Below are 12,457 nucleotides of genomic sequence, written 5' to 3' on the forward strand. Positions count from 1 at the left end.
AAAAAAAGAATGAATCTGTAATTTGTTCACAACCATTGATGCAGGAAATCCACAGCCCTGCATCTACAGTTAGAAAAGAATGGACCACATAAAATCACATACAAAGAAGAAATATGCACCTAAGAGCTCCATTAAGAGGAAGAAATTGGTGGGCAGCCTTCAGCATGAGAGACCCGAGAAGCTGGATGCTGTGGAGCCGGGTACTGAGGACATGGTGGCACAGGAAGTAGCCAAAGAGCAACCCACTGGAGCTTTGCTGGGTCCAGGTGCACAGCAAATCAGGACAGGGAGAAGACCTCAAATGCATCCATTAGAACCTCAAATATCTGGTCCTGTGACTTCAGCCATGGCACCGGGCTTAGCCAGTAACACAAAACATACATCTCCATTCATGAATGTGCTAACAGTCATCAGACAAATGGTTGCGGGAGCAACAGAGGAGAAAAGGAAAATGACGAGCAATAGAAGACATAAGCCTGTGGAAAAGCAGTTGCATTTCAGCCTAAGGCAGACTGAGAGTGCCCACAGATTAAGAGATATTGTCATCAGCATGACGGGTTCACTTATATCTTGTTATCCACAAAATCATCAGATAATAACTCACTGAACCTACAGGTGATGAATGAGGGCCAAAGTGCTCTGAACAAAGCTGCAGCTGTATCTTCTGTGGTGGCCTCGACTTTAATTATTTTGAACAGCGTCTCACAGACAACAGGCAATGCGAAAGCACTAAAATGGTATGTTCTGTCAGAACGTTTGTAAATAACTTCATTCAGTTTATGAAGCCTGTATTTGTAGCAGTAAATGGCTCAGCTATTGGGCTAGCAGCATCTATATTGCCTCTTTATGATGTGGTTTGGGCTAATGAAAAGGTTTTGTTTCAGACACCCTATATCAATTTTGGTCAAAGTCCAGATGGTTGCTCAACCTTTACATTTCCCAAGATTATGAGCATAACAGTTGCAAACAAAATGCTGCTCCATGGGAAGAAGCTGACTGCACAGGAGGCTTGTGACAAGGACCTGGTCTCCCAGGTGTTTTGGCCAGGGTCTGTCACACAGGAGGTCATGGCTCTAATCAAGGAACTGACCTCATGTAATGCCATTGTCCTAGTGGAGTCCAAAACCCTGATGTACTGTAATATGAAGATAGAGTTGGTGCAGGCCAATGAGAGGGAGTGTATGATGTTGAAAAATATCTGGAGCTCTGCCCAGGGGATAGATTCCATGTTAAAGTATTTGGAAATGAAAATACAGTATTGACTAGGCTTCCAGCAATGAAAATGAAACTGGTTGGAGCAAGACACAAGGGGCTCCCAGTTACCATTATCTATCCTCACAAGCTGAAAGAAGTTCACCTGTAGCTAATGCTTGGAAGCAGGAGTGGGAGTAGCCAAGCTATTTATTACCAAAAAGTATGAAGTACTGGGAACTTTGAAATAAGCAACTACAAAGTTCTTTTATCTAAATATCCTTATTTTATACTAATATGCACACAAGTATAAAACTGTAATGGTGAGCACTAGATTTTTGTTGGAAATACTAATTTTTGTTTTCCTGTAACAAAGTGTGCTTTATTCATTTAGGTTACAAAAAAAAATTGGAATAATGTTTTTTCTTCACTTTTTCCTTCTAGAACACAGCATCCTTTAGGAGTATTAGGCAGTTTCATCTTCTCTTCCCCACAAAGAGACACAAAAGGATCACATATTTCCTTCTCATGGAAGGAGAGGAATAAAATTATTCCAGCTAAAGGACATTCTTTTAAAAATTTAAGACTTGCACTTAGGAGGCAGAAGCAGGAGATCTCTGCGAGTTTGGACCACCTTGACACTATATCATAGTCAATTCTAGGTCAGCCTGGGCTAGCGTGAAACCCTACCTCAAAAAAAAAATATGTAAGACTTTCTAGTAAAAACATTTCTGATGAAAAATCTCAGCATGTACTTAGGATTCATGCTGAAATCATTTGGTTCTTCCTTCATTAAATATGCCCAGCCGGCACACAGAGTTAGCAGGAAGAAACATCTGTTTCTTGAAGAAATTTTCAGTTGCAGTATGAGTAGATCTCTGAATAGCTTAAGCTACTATATATCTGAAAGTATTTCATTTAGGTAAAAAAAAAAAAGCTGCAATTGCAACAATCTAGATTGTACACATGGAAGATAAGAAAAGGCTTTAGAGAGAAGCTATTGTTTTGTATGATCTTAGAGTCCAGCCTATAATCTTAATTATTGACTCCAAGTAGTGTTATTTATATACATCTACTGCTATTGAATCAATTTCAAGTATCTATTTGAAATAACAGCAATAAACTGCATGATAATATATGTTTTAATATTTATTTTTATTTCTTTATATATAGAGAGAGGTTGGAGGAGAAAGATAGGGCACATCTCCAGCCACTTCAAACAAACCCCAGGTATCTGATTTACATGGGTACTGGGGACCTTCAACCTGGGGTCTTTAGGCTTCAGAGGCAAATGCCTTAATCACTAAGCCATCTCTCCAGCTCCAATATAAATATTTTATGAGAACAAATTTATTTTGTAAGACAAAAAATGTATCATGGGGCTGGAGAAATGGCTTAGTGGTTAAGGCATTTGCCTGAAAAGTCAAAGGACCCGGGTTCAACTCTCCAGGACCTACGTTCGCCAGATGCACAAGGGGCGAATGCATCTGCAGTTCGTTTGCAGTGGCTGGAGGCCCTAGAGCACCCATTCTCTTTCCCTCTCTCTCTCTCCCTCTGCCTCTTTCTCTCAAATAAATAACTAAAATATATTTTTAAAAAGAAATGTATTAAGATTTGAAATTACTTTCCATTTTTGTAAATCTTAATGTGCACTCTTATAGAAAACAGTCTGTCATATCTGCTTGTGCATTCAATTTGTTGCAGCATGTTACTCTGATTGAGAATATAATGAAATTCTGTCCCCAAACAGACATAGAGTTGGAAAAGGAAAGAACAAAAGCTCTCAGACAATTACAGCAATCTTGCATGTTATCATATTTACTATTACTACAACAAATACCTAAGGCTGAGGAATATATAAGAAAACAGGTTTGTTCAGCTCACTATTTTAGAACTGAATGTACAAGATCAAGTGGTCTCATCTGCTCAGCCACTAATAAGGACTTTCTGGCAGCACACAACACTGAGGACAACATCATGATAGGTGAACATGTAAAAGGCACAGTGTTGTCATACAGCAAGACAAGAACTCAGAGAGTTTCAGGGTCCAGGCTTAATTCTTTTATTTATTTATTTATTCATTAGTTGGTTTGTTTGTTTTTTGAGGGAGGGTTTCGCTCTAACCCAGGCTGAACTGAATTCATTATGTAGTCTCGGGGTGGCCTTGAACTCATGGTGAGCCTCCTACCACTGCCTCCCAAGTTCTGGAACTAAAGGAGTGCCCCACCATACCTGGCCTTAATCTTTTATTTGTTTGTTTTGTTTTTGTTATTTTTTTTTTCCAGGTAGAATCTCACTCTAGCCCAGGCTAACCTAGAACACACTCTGTAGTCCCAGGCTGGCCTCAAACTCACAGTGATCCTCCTACCTCTGCTTCTGCTGGGACTAAAGGTATGCTCTACCACACCCAGCTCAGGCTTAATCTTTTAATCATAATCCACTCTCGTATGAAATAATTGGGGTCCTGAAAGAGTGACATTAATTCCTGCTAAGGACAATACTACCAATGACTTAATTACCTTCTAACTGGCTCTCATCTCTTAAACTTTCCACTACTACCTTTCAACATAGCCAGAATAAAGACCAAGCTTCCAGCACATGAATCTCTGAGTAACATATTCAAGGCATATGAAAAACAAAACCAACCAAAACCTTTGTTTGTTTGTTTGTTTGTTTGTTTATCAACATACAAAGAGCTGGACTTCATTATGGTATTTTGGAAACAAATTTTGGCTTTTATTTCCCTTCTGTCTTCTTTCTCCTCTTATTCCTCTTGTGTCCCCTCCACCATTGCCTCCTTTCTGCTTTTGTGATAGGTTTGAATGTAAAATGCTTCCTATAGGCTAATGTGCATAAACACCTGGTCCGCAGCTGTTTGAGAAGATTATGGAAGCTTGAGGAGGAAGAGCCTTGCTGAGGGGAAGTATGTCATTGCAGTGGGCTTTGAGGTTTTATACCCCAGAACCACACACTGCTCTTCCTCACTGTGCTGAGATGCAAAGCAGGTTTCCTGCTCCAGCCTGCACTGCCTTCTCTGCTGTGATGAAATGTCCCCTCCAATCTATAAACTGAATTTAACCCCTTTCTTTCCATAAGCTACTTTTCATTAGTTATCTTGGCAAAGCAGTAAGAAAGCAGCTGATACAGCTTTCATACTGCATATTTCCTTTCATTCTTCCCTTACTCTCTCATCACCTCTTGTTCCACTTTTATGTGGTACATATGCACTATAAAATTCTACTCAGTTATAAAGAAGAACAAAGTGATAAAATTTTCAAAAAATTGGATGGAAGTGAAATATATATACTAAGTAAAAAAACCGACTCCCAGAATGAAAAAAATGTGTGTTTTTTTCTCATAATGGATCCAAATTTTTTAAAGTCTGGATGTATGTAAACAAGAGGATCTAAGAGGATATAGGAGACAACAAATGTGATTTCTTAAATATTAGTGGCAATATGTAAATCTGAAACTATATGAGTGATCTTTTCATACCTCTATCAACAAATTAGTCTATCCTGTACTTTGAATAGATCTCGATACCCATGCATGAAATCTTTTACAATATCATGTAATTTTGCTTGGTAAATACTAGCTCACTGACTTACACAAATGCTATTTTTTTTTTTCCCGAGGTAGGGTCTCACTCTAGCCCAGGCTGATCTGGGATTTATTATGTAATCTCAGGGTGGCCTTGAACTCTTGGGGATCCTCCAACCTCTGCCTTCCAAGTGCTGGGATTAAAGGTGTGCACCATCACACTCGGATTAAATCCTATTTATTTTAATACATTTCATTATTAGACATATGAAGCACATTTCCAATCTCATAGAAAGTTTAGCCAGACATGATGGCATATGCTTTTAATCCCAGCCCTTGAGAGACAGAGGTAGGAGAATCCCCGAGAGTTCAAGACCACCCTGAGACTACATAGTGAATTCCAGGTCATCCTGGGCTAAAGTGAGACCCTACCTATGAAAATAAAAAAAAAAAAGGTCTAAACACTAAAAGCAGTGAAACATATAGTAGTAATTCAATGGTTTTCATTATTTCAATTTATGCTTAAAAGTTTTACTTGGGCCAGGCATGGTGGCACATGCCTTTAATCACAGCACTCAGGAGGCAGAGGTAGGAGGATCATCATGAGTTTGAGGCCACCCTGAGACTACACAGTAAATTTCAGGTCAGCCTGGGCTAGAGCGAGACTCTACCTCAAAAAAAAAAAAAAAAAAAAAAAAGTCTTATTTAGATGGTAGTACCAGAGATCAGACCTTGTGAAAACGTGAATTTTATTACTATCAACAAATATTGTTGTTTTCTCAATGTGACAGACACGTTTTAATTCACTTGGCTAGTGAAGCCCCAGGCTCAGTCTCCAATGAGAGAAAGCCACACAGTGAGAAAGATTGATGGATTAAGTGGATATCCAAATGATGTATAGTACAATGTCAGATTTAGGTGAGTGCCTGGAGCTCAGGAAATCTCTGGCCTGAAGCTATCACAGGCTCTAGAGGAATTAGTGTAAAGACATTTCTTGAAACTATGGGAGTGCATCTGGCCCTAGAAGAACTAGATGAGAAGCCTGAGACATGCTTCTTGCTGTTGTTGAGTATGAAATTCTGAAGAGTTTCACCAGCTAAAATTTGTAGAAAACAAAAATGTGATCAGAACCTATACCATATGCTTCTAATTTCTAGCTCCATGGCTACACAGATCCTTTGTTATAGGAACTCTCTAGACACACTGATACAACTCTATGGAGCATGGGGTGTTCACACCCTGGGCTTTATAGGTGCTAATCATACAGATAAGACAAATGCTTCTGTCTTTCATTCCCTGATAGACACCTTTTAGTCACATTTCATAATGTTCCTCTGACTAGTCTAGCATGATTGAACTAATGGCTACAAAATAACCCAAAATAAGAGCTTTTTCACTCTTACAGTTCTACTCTTTTGATCTTCAGTCTTATTCCTATAGTAAACTACCTGCTCACAAGCTTTCAACTCAAACTCTGATTTTAGTGGAGTGACTAGGCTACTCATTGCTACAACTAGCAATGTGGGAGTAACTGGTTGTAAAGTAAGGACTAATAAAGAAGGGGCTGAAAAAAAAAAAGAAGGGGCGGAGGGGGCAATATGTGTCCACTAGTGCAATGGTGGTATGTCTATTATGGAGGAAAGAACTGCTCTCTGATGGATTTGAGGCCTACACTATTGGAGGGAATTCATGCCTGATACTGAAAACCTAGTCTCAATTATATAGCTGAGAAGGTCCTAAGCCCTGACAAAATCTACTACTGTTGTCTGGCTAAATGGACATATTATGCTCACCAAATTGCCTCTAAATATTCGTGTTTATGCCCACATATTAGTGCATCTCTTACACTTTTGATTAGAGAAGCTTTGCTTTTCAGATGGCAGTAAGTGCTGGGGAGACTCACAACTCATCAATGTACGGAAAAACAGCTGAGTGTTCAATACTAAATGAGACATCTCTATCACATCCTCCATTGGCTCAGGGACTATATGGAAGAGATAGCTTAAAGAATGTAGGAGCCAATGGGTGGGGTAATGTTTCTATACTCCACCAGAAACAAAATACTGACATCAATAGGCTATAATAAGGTATTGTGTATAATTATAAAAATATGAAGGCATGCATTTAAACAATATATATACAAATAACATGTCTAGAACAGGCCCTGAAAAGTCTATATAAAGAAGCCAAGCATGGTGGCACATGCCTTTAATCCTAGCACTTGGGAGGCTGAGGTAAAAGGATCGTTGTGAGTAAAAGGCCAGCCTGAGATTACATAGCGAATTCCAGGTAAGCCTGATCTAGAGCAAGACTGTACCTTGTAAAACCAAAAAAGCTATATAAAGGAAGATACTGGGGCTGAAGAGATTGCTTAGAGGTTAAGATGTTTTCCTGAAAAGCTTAAGGACCTGGGTTCAATTCCTCACTACCCATGTGAAGCCAGATGTACAAGGTGGTACATGCATCTGGAGTTCATTTGCAGTGCCTGCAGGCCCTAGCATAACCATTCTCTCTCTCTCTCTCTCTCTCTCTCTCTCTCTCTTTCTCTCTCTTCTCTCTCTCCATATGTGTGTGTGTGTGTGTGTGTGTGTGTGTGTGTGTGTGTGTGTAGAGAGAGAGAGAGAGAAAGATTCAACAAGTTTCAAAATATGTGTACACCTATGTTCATGGAAATATTATTCACACATGGAAAGGTCAAATCAATCCATGTCCTTAAAGGAATGAATGAATGAAGCTAATATTATCAGGATATAAAGATGGCTCATTGGATAAAGCGCTTACTGCACCAGCATGAATAACTGAGTTCAGAACGCAAGTGCTCCCATAAAAGCCAGATGTTATGGCAGGCATTTGTAATCCCAGTCATGCCTACGGCTGAAAAGAGAGGTGGAGACAGGAAAATCCAGCGGAAGCTTGGGGACAGATAGCCTAGCAAAAAGCAGCAGTGCACAGCATAACAACCTGCCTCAAAGGAAGTAGAAGACATAACCTGATACCCAGATGTTGTCCTCTGACTTCCACACAGTATATTCACACACACACACACACACACACACACACACAGTATATATCTGGGTGTGGTAGTGCATGTCTATAATTCCAGCACTCAAGGTTCAGAGGCAGAAGGATCACCATAAGTTCAAGGTCATTCTTGTCCACACAGTAAGCTCCAGGTCAACTAGGAATGCCCAGTGATACCTTTTCTCAGCTGAGGAAGAGGAAGGAGAGGGGAGATGTTTTAGAATACCACACATAACATCAGCAGAATATTAATTGCTCTCAAGAATCTACTATACTACTGTTAAAGATCATGCATTAGGTTTCTACTAACTGCCATAGCAAACTATCACAAATTTGTACTGGGCTTATTTATGTACTTAGCTTGTGGCTAAGGATTTCTATATTTTCAAATACCATAATTCCAGCATGTATGAGGTCCTAGGTTCAATTCTAGTACTACAGAAATGAATGTGTGAATGAATGAAAGAAAGAAAAAGAGAAAGAGCAAGGTAAGAGATGGGAGGGAGAAAGGAGAAAGAAAAAAGAAAAGGAGAAAAAAAGCTGTGCATTGTATGGTGAGGAAGGCCTATAATCTTAGCACTTGGGAGGTAGAGGTAGAAGGATCAGAAATGCAAAGTCATCCTCAGCTATATAGTGAATTGGAAGCCAGCCTGGGATATATGAGACTCTGTACCCCCCCAAAAAAGTCAGCAATTTCAGGTTAATTCCTCAACTGATAGACTGTGAAAACACTGAGTAACCCTGGATAATTCAGTATATTCTCCCTTCACAAGGTTAGGCCATTAATAACCTTAATGCTCCTTTACCATACAATATAATGCACTCACAAACTTCAGAAATTTAGATGTTACCCCCTTGTGAGGAAGAATATTCTGCCTACCACAACTATGTTCAGAGCCATACAGGCAACCTTAGATCATTCAAAGAATTATAATTCTATAGAGTTTATTCTCTCCCATCACAATTAGAAATGAATAACAACTAGAAGAGGACATTTTCCAAGCATTTGGAAACTAATCAGCACATTCCCAAATTATCTCTGGGGAAAAGAGGAAGGTTCATATGTATTAAAAATCCATGGAGGCCGGGCGTGGTGGCGCACGCCTTTAATCCCAGCACTCGGGAGGCAGAGGTAGGAGGATCGCCGTGAGTTGGAGGCCACCCTGAGACTACATAGGGAATTCCATGTCAGCCTGGGCTAGAGGGAGACCCTACCTCGAAAAACCAAAAAAAAAAAAAAAAAAATCCATGGAGCTTGGATGGAAAACAGCGTAGTGTTTAAGACATTTGCCTGCAAAGCCTAAGAATTCATGATCAACTCTCCATGTCCCACATAAGCCAGATGCCCAGTGACACAAGCATGCAAGGCTGTACATGGGTACAAGGGGCCACATGTGTCTGGAGTTCAATTGCAGTGACTAGAGGCCCTGACTCACCAACACACACTCCCTCCCCCACCCTCTTTCTCTCTCTCTCTCTCTCTCTCTCTCTCTCTCACACACACACACACACACACACATACCACACACAAAGGCCAGTCTGTTGGGCTTGCCTCAAAAAAATCATGGAGCTGAATAAAAGTGAGTTGTAATATACTAAAACTGTGTATTATTTACATAGATTGAAGATCTATGTAAAAGTGAGCAGGGAAGACCAGATGTGGTGGCGCACGCCTTTAATCCCAGCACTCGGGAGGCCTCTGTATAGGAGGACCACTGTGAGTTCGAGGCCAACCTGAGGCTACATAGTATATTTCAGGTCAGCCTGTGCTAGAAACCCTGCCTTGAAAAAAAAAAAATGAGCAGGGCTGGAGAAAGAGCTCAGCTGCTAAATGTACTTGCTTATAAAGCCTGACAGCCCAGATTAAATTTTCCAGTTTACATGTGAAACCAGATGTACAAAATAGTGCATGTGTCTGGAGTTTGTCTGCAATGGTAGAAGGCCCTGGAGTGCCCATACTCATCTTGTGTGTGTGTGTGTGTGTGTGTGTGTGTGTGTGAGAGAGAGAGAGAGAGAGAGAGAGAGAGAGAGAGAGAGAGTCTTGCTCTCCCTGTCTCAAATAAATATTTTTTTAAATTTTGATTTATTTATTTGCAAGCAGACAGTGAGAGAGATAGAGAGAAGAAAGACAGACAGAGAGAGAATGGGCACAGTGGGACCTGTAGCCACTGTAAACGAACTCCAGACACATGTGCCCCCTTGTACATCTGGCTTACCTGGGAATCAAAACTGGGTCCTTTGGCTTTGCAGGCAAGCACCTTAACCTCTAAGCCATGTCTCCAACCCAAATATATATATATTTTTAATAATAAGCAAATAATCCACAATAAAATTCCTAGAGCTAACAAGTTCACCAAGTTGGCCTGATACAAGATCAGCACACAAAAATGAATTGTGGCCGGGCGTGGTGGCTCACGTCTTTAATCCCAGCACTCGGGAGGCAGGGGTAGGAGGATCACTGTGAGTTCGACACCACCCTGAGACTCCATAGTGAATTCCAGGTCAACCTGGGCTAGAGTGAGACCCTACCTCGAAAAACCAAAAAAAATAAGAATTATGTACCCACACAATAAAAAAAACAACGTGTAGAAACTGAAATTTAAAATACAATACTATTAATAATTCCCCAAACAATATATATACATATTACAAAACATATATTTATATGCTGAAAGCTACCAAATGCTGATGAAAGAAAGTATACATAAATGTAGGCCCTTATCATGTTCTCCTCAAATTGATATGCAAGCCTAAAATAATCCTTATTGTATTACAAAACACACCATAACTAGATTGGAATGAGAAGTCACAGAATGATAAAATTATACATGGAAAGTATATTTAACAAAAGTTTGTTACTCAAAATTTAAAAAGATAATCCTTATCAAAAAACACTGTGGAGAGTGAAACCCTACCCCAAAAAACAAAAAACAAGCCAGGCATGGTGGTACACACCTTCAATCTCAGCACTCGAGAGGCAGTAGTAGAAGGACCACCATGAATTCAAGACCACCCTGAGACTGCATCATGAATTCCAGGTCAGCCTAAGTGAGAGTGAGACCCTACCTCACAAAAAAAAAAAAAAAAAAAATTATATATATATATGGTGGTGCATGCCTTTAATCTCAGCATTTGGGAGGCTGAGGTAGGTGGATCACCTTGAGTTTGAGGCCACCCTGAGACTACATAGTGAATTCCAGGTTAGCCCAATCTAGAGACCCTACCTTTGAAAAAGAAAAAGAAAGAAAAGATCTCCTTCAATACCTAAACTCATGGGCTGGAGAGATTGCTTAGTGGTTAAGGTGTTTGCCTGCAAAGCCAAAGGACCTCTGTTTGATTCCCCAGGACCCACGTAAGCCAGATGCACAAGGGGGCACATGCATCTGGAGTTTGTTTGCAGTGGCTGGAGGGCCTGGTATGATCATTCTCTCTCCTTCTTTCTCAAATAAATAAATAAATAAATAATAAAGTTTTAAAAAAGCACTGTAAAAATTAAAAAAAAATACAGTGTTAGGGCTAGAGAGATGGCTTAGCAGTTAAGGTGTTTGCCAGCAAAGCTAAAGGGCCCAGGTTCGATTCCCCAGGACCCACATTAACCAGATGCACAAGGGGGTGCACGTGTCTGGAGTTCATTTGCAGTGGCGGAAGCCCCGGTGTGCCCATTCTTTCTTTCTCTTTCTCTCTCTCTCCCTTCCCTTTCTCTGTCAAATAAATAAAAATAAAATAGCAAATAAATAAATAAATATATAAACTGTATTTTAAAAAAAAAAAAAAGTTGTACAGGAATGTAATCCCAGCACTTGGGAGGCAGAAGGACCTTGAATTTAAGGGCAGCCTAAACTACATAGGGGAGACAACCATCTCAAAAAATGGGGGGGTGGCTGGAGAGATTGCTTAGTGGTTGGACGCTTGCCTGTGAAGCCTAAGGACCCTGGTTCAAGGCTCGATTCCCCAGGACACACGTTAGCCACAAGGGGGCATACACATCTGGAGTTTGTTTGCAGTGACTGGAAGCCCTGGTGCGCCCATTCTCTCTTTCCCTCTCTCTCTCTCTCTCTCTCTCTCTCTCTCTCTCTCTCTCTGTCGCTCTCAAATAAAAATATAAACAAAAAAAAAAGATGAGAGAATGGTCATCTAGGAAAAAAAAATGGGGAGACGCCCATCTCAAAAAAAGGGGGTTGAGAATGTTACTCAATGGGAACAGTGCTTGTCATGAAACCATGAGAAGCTGAGTTGGAATCAGTAGCAGAACACTTGTCTACAATGTACAAGGCCTTTGACTCACTATCAAGAGTTCAAAAAAAAGTTTACATGTGTTCCTGAAATTCACACTAACACATACATATGGTAGCAATATTAATTTGCTAATTTATAACTAGGTGAAATGTAATCATTGTAATAAACAGAATGGGAGAGTCAAGGACATCTCTGTCCTATCTTTATAACTAATCTATAATTGAAATGAATCTATAATTAGTTCGAAATAACAAGTTCTCAAACTACAAACCAATTTTCCTAATGAACATAGATGCAAAATTCTACACAAACTATTCACAGACTGAATTCAAGAACACATTGGAAAATCATCCATTATGACCAAAAGGGTTTCATGCCAGAGATGATTCAACACACATAAATCAATAAATGTAGCAAACTATACAAATACACTTAAGAACAAAAATCATATGACCATCTCAAATGATGA

At 39.9% G+C, this 12,457-nt stretch overlaps 1 protein-coding gene and 1 pseudogene across 4 annotated transcripts in view; one reads left to right on the top strand and one right to left on the bottom strand.

Moving 5' to 3' along the window:
- Ophn1 (oligophrenin 1) overlaps positions 1 to 12,457 on the bottom strand; it is a 344,008-nt gene that overhangs the window by 207,336 nt on the left and 124,215 nt on the right. The window lies entirely within an intron of this gene.
- LOC105944195 lies at positions 80 to 1,262 on the top strand (annotated as a pseudogene).

The sequence above is a fragment of the Jaculus jaculus genome, chromosome X (genome assembly GCF_020740685.1).
Source record: "Jaculus jaculus isolate mJacJac1 chromosome X, mJacJac1.mat.Y.cur, whole genome shotgun sequence".
Lineage (NCBI taxonomy): Eukaryota > Metazoa > Chordata > Mammalia > Rodentia > Dipodidae > Jaculus > Jaculus jaculus.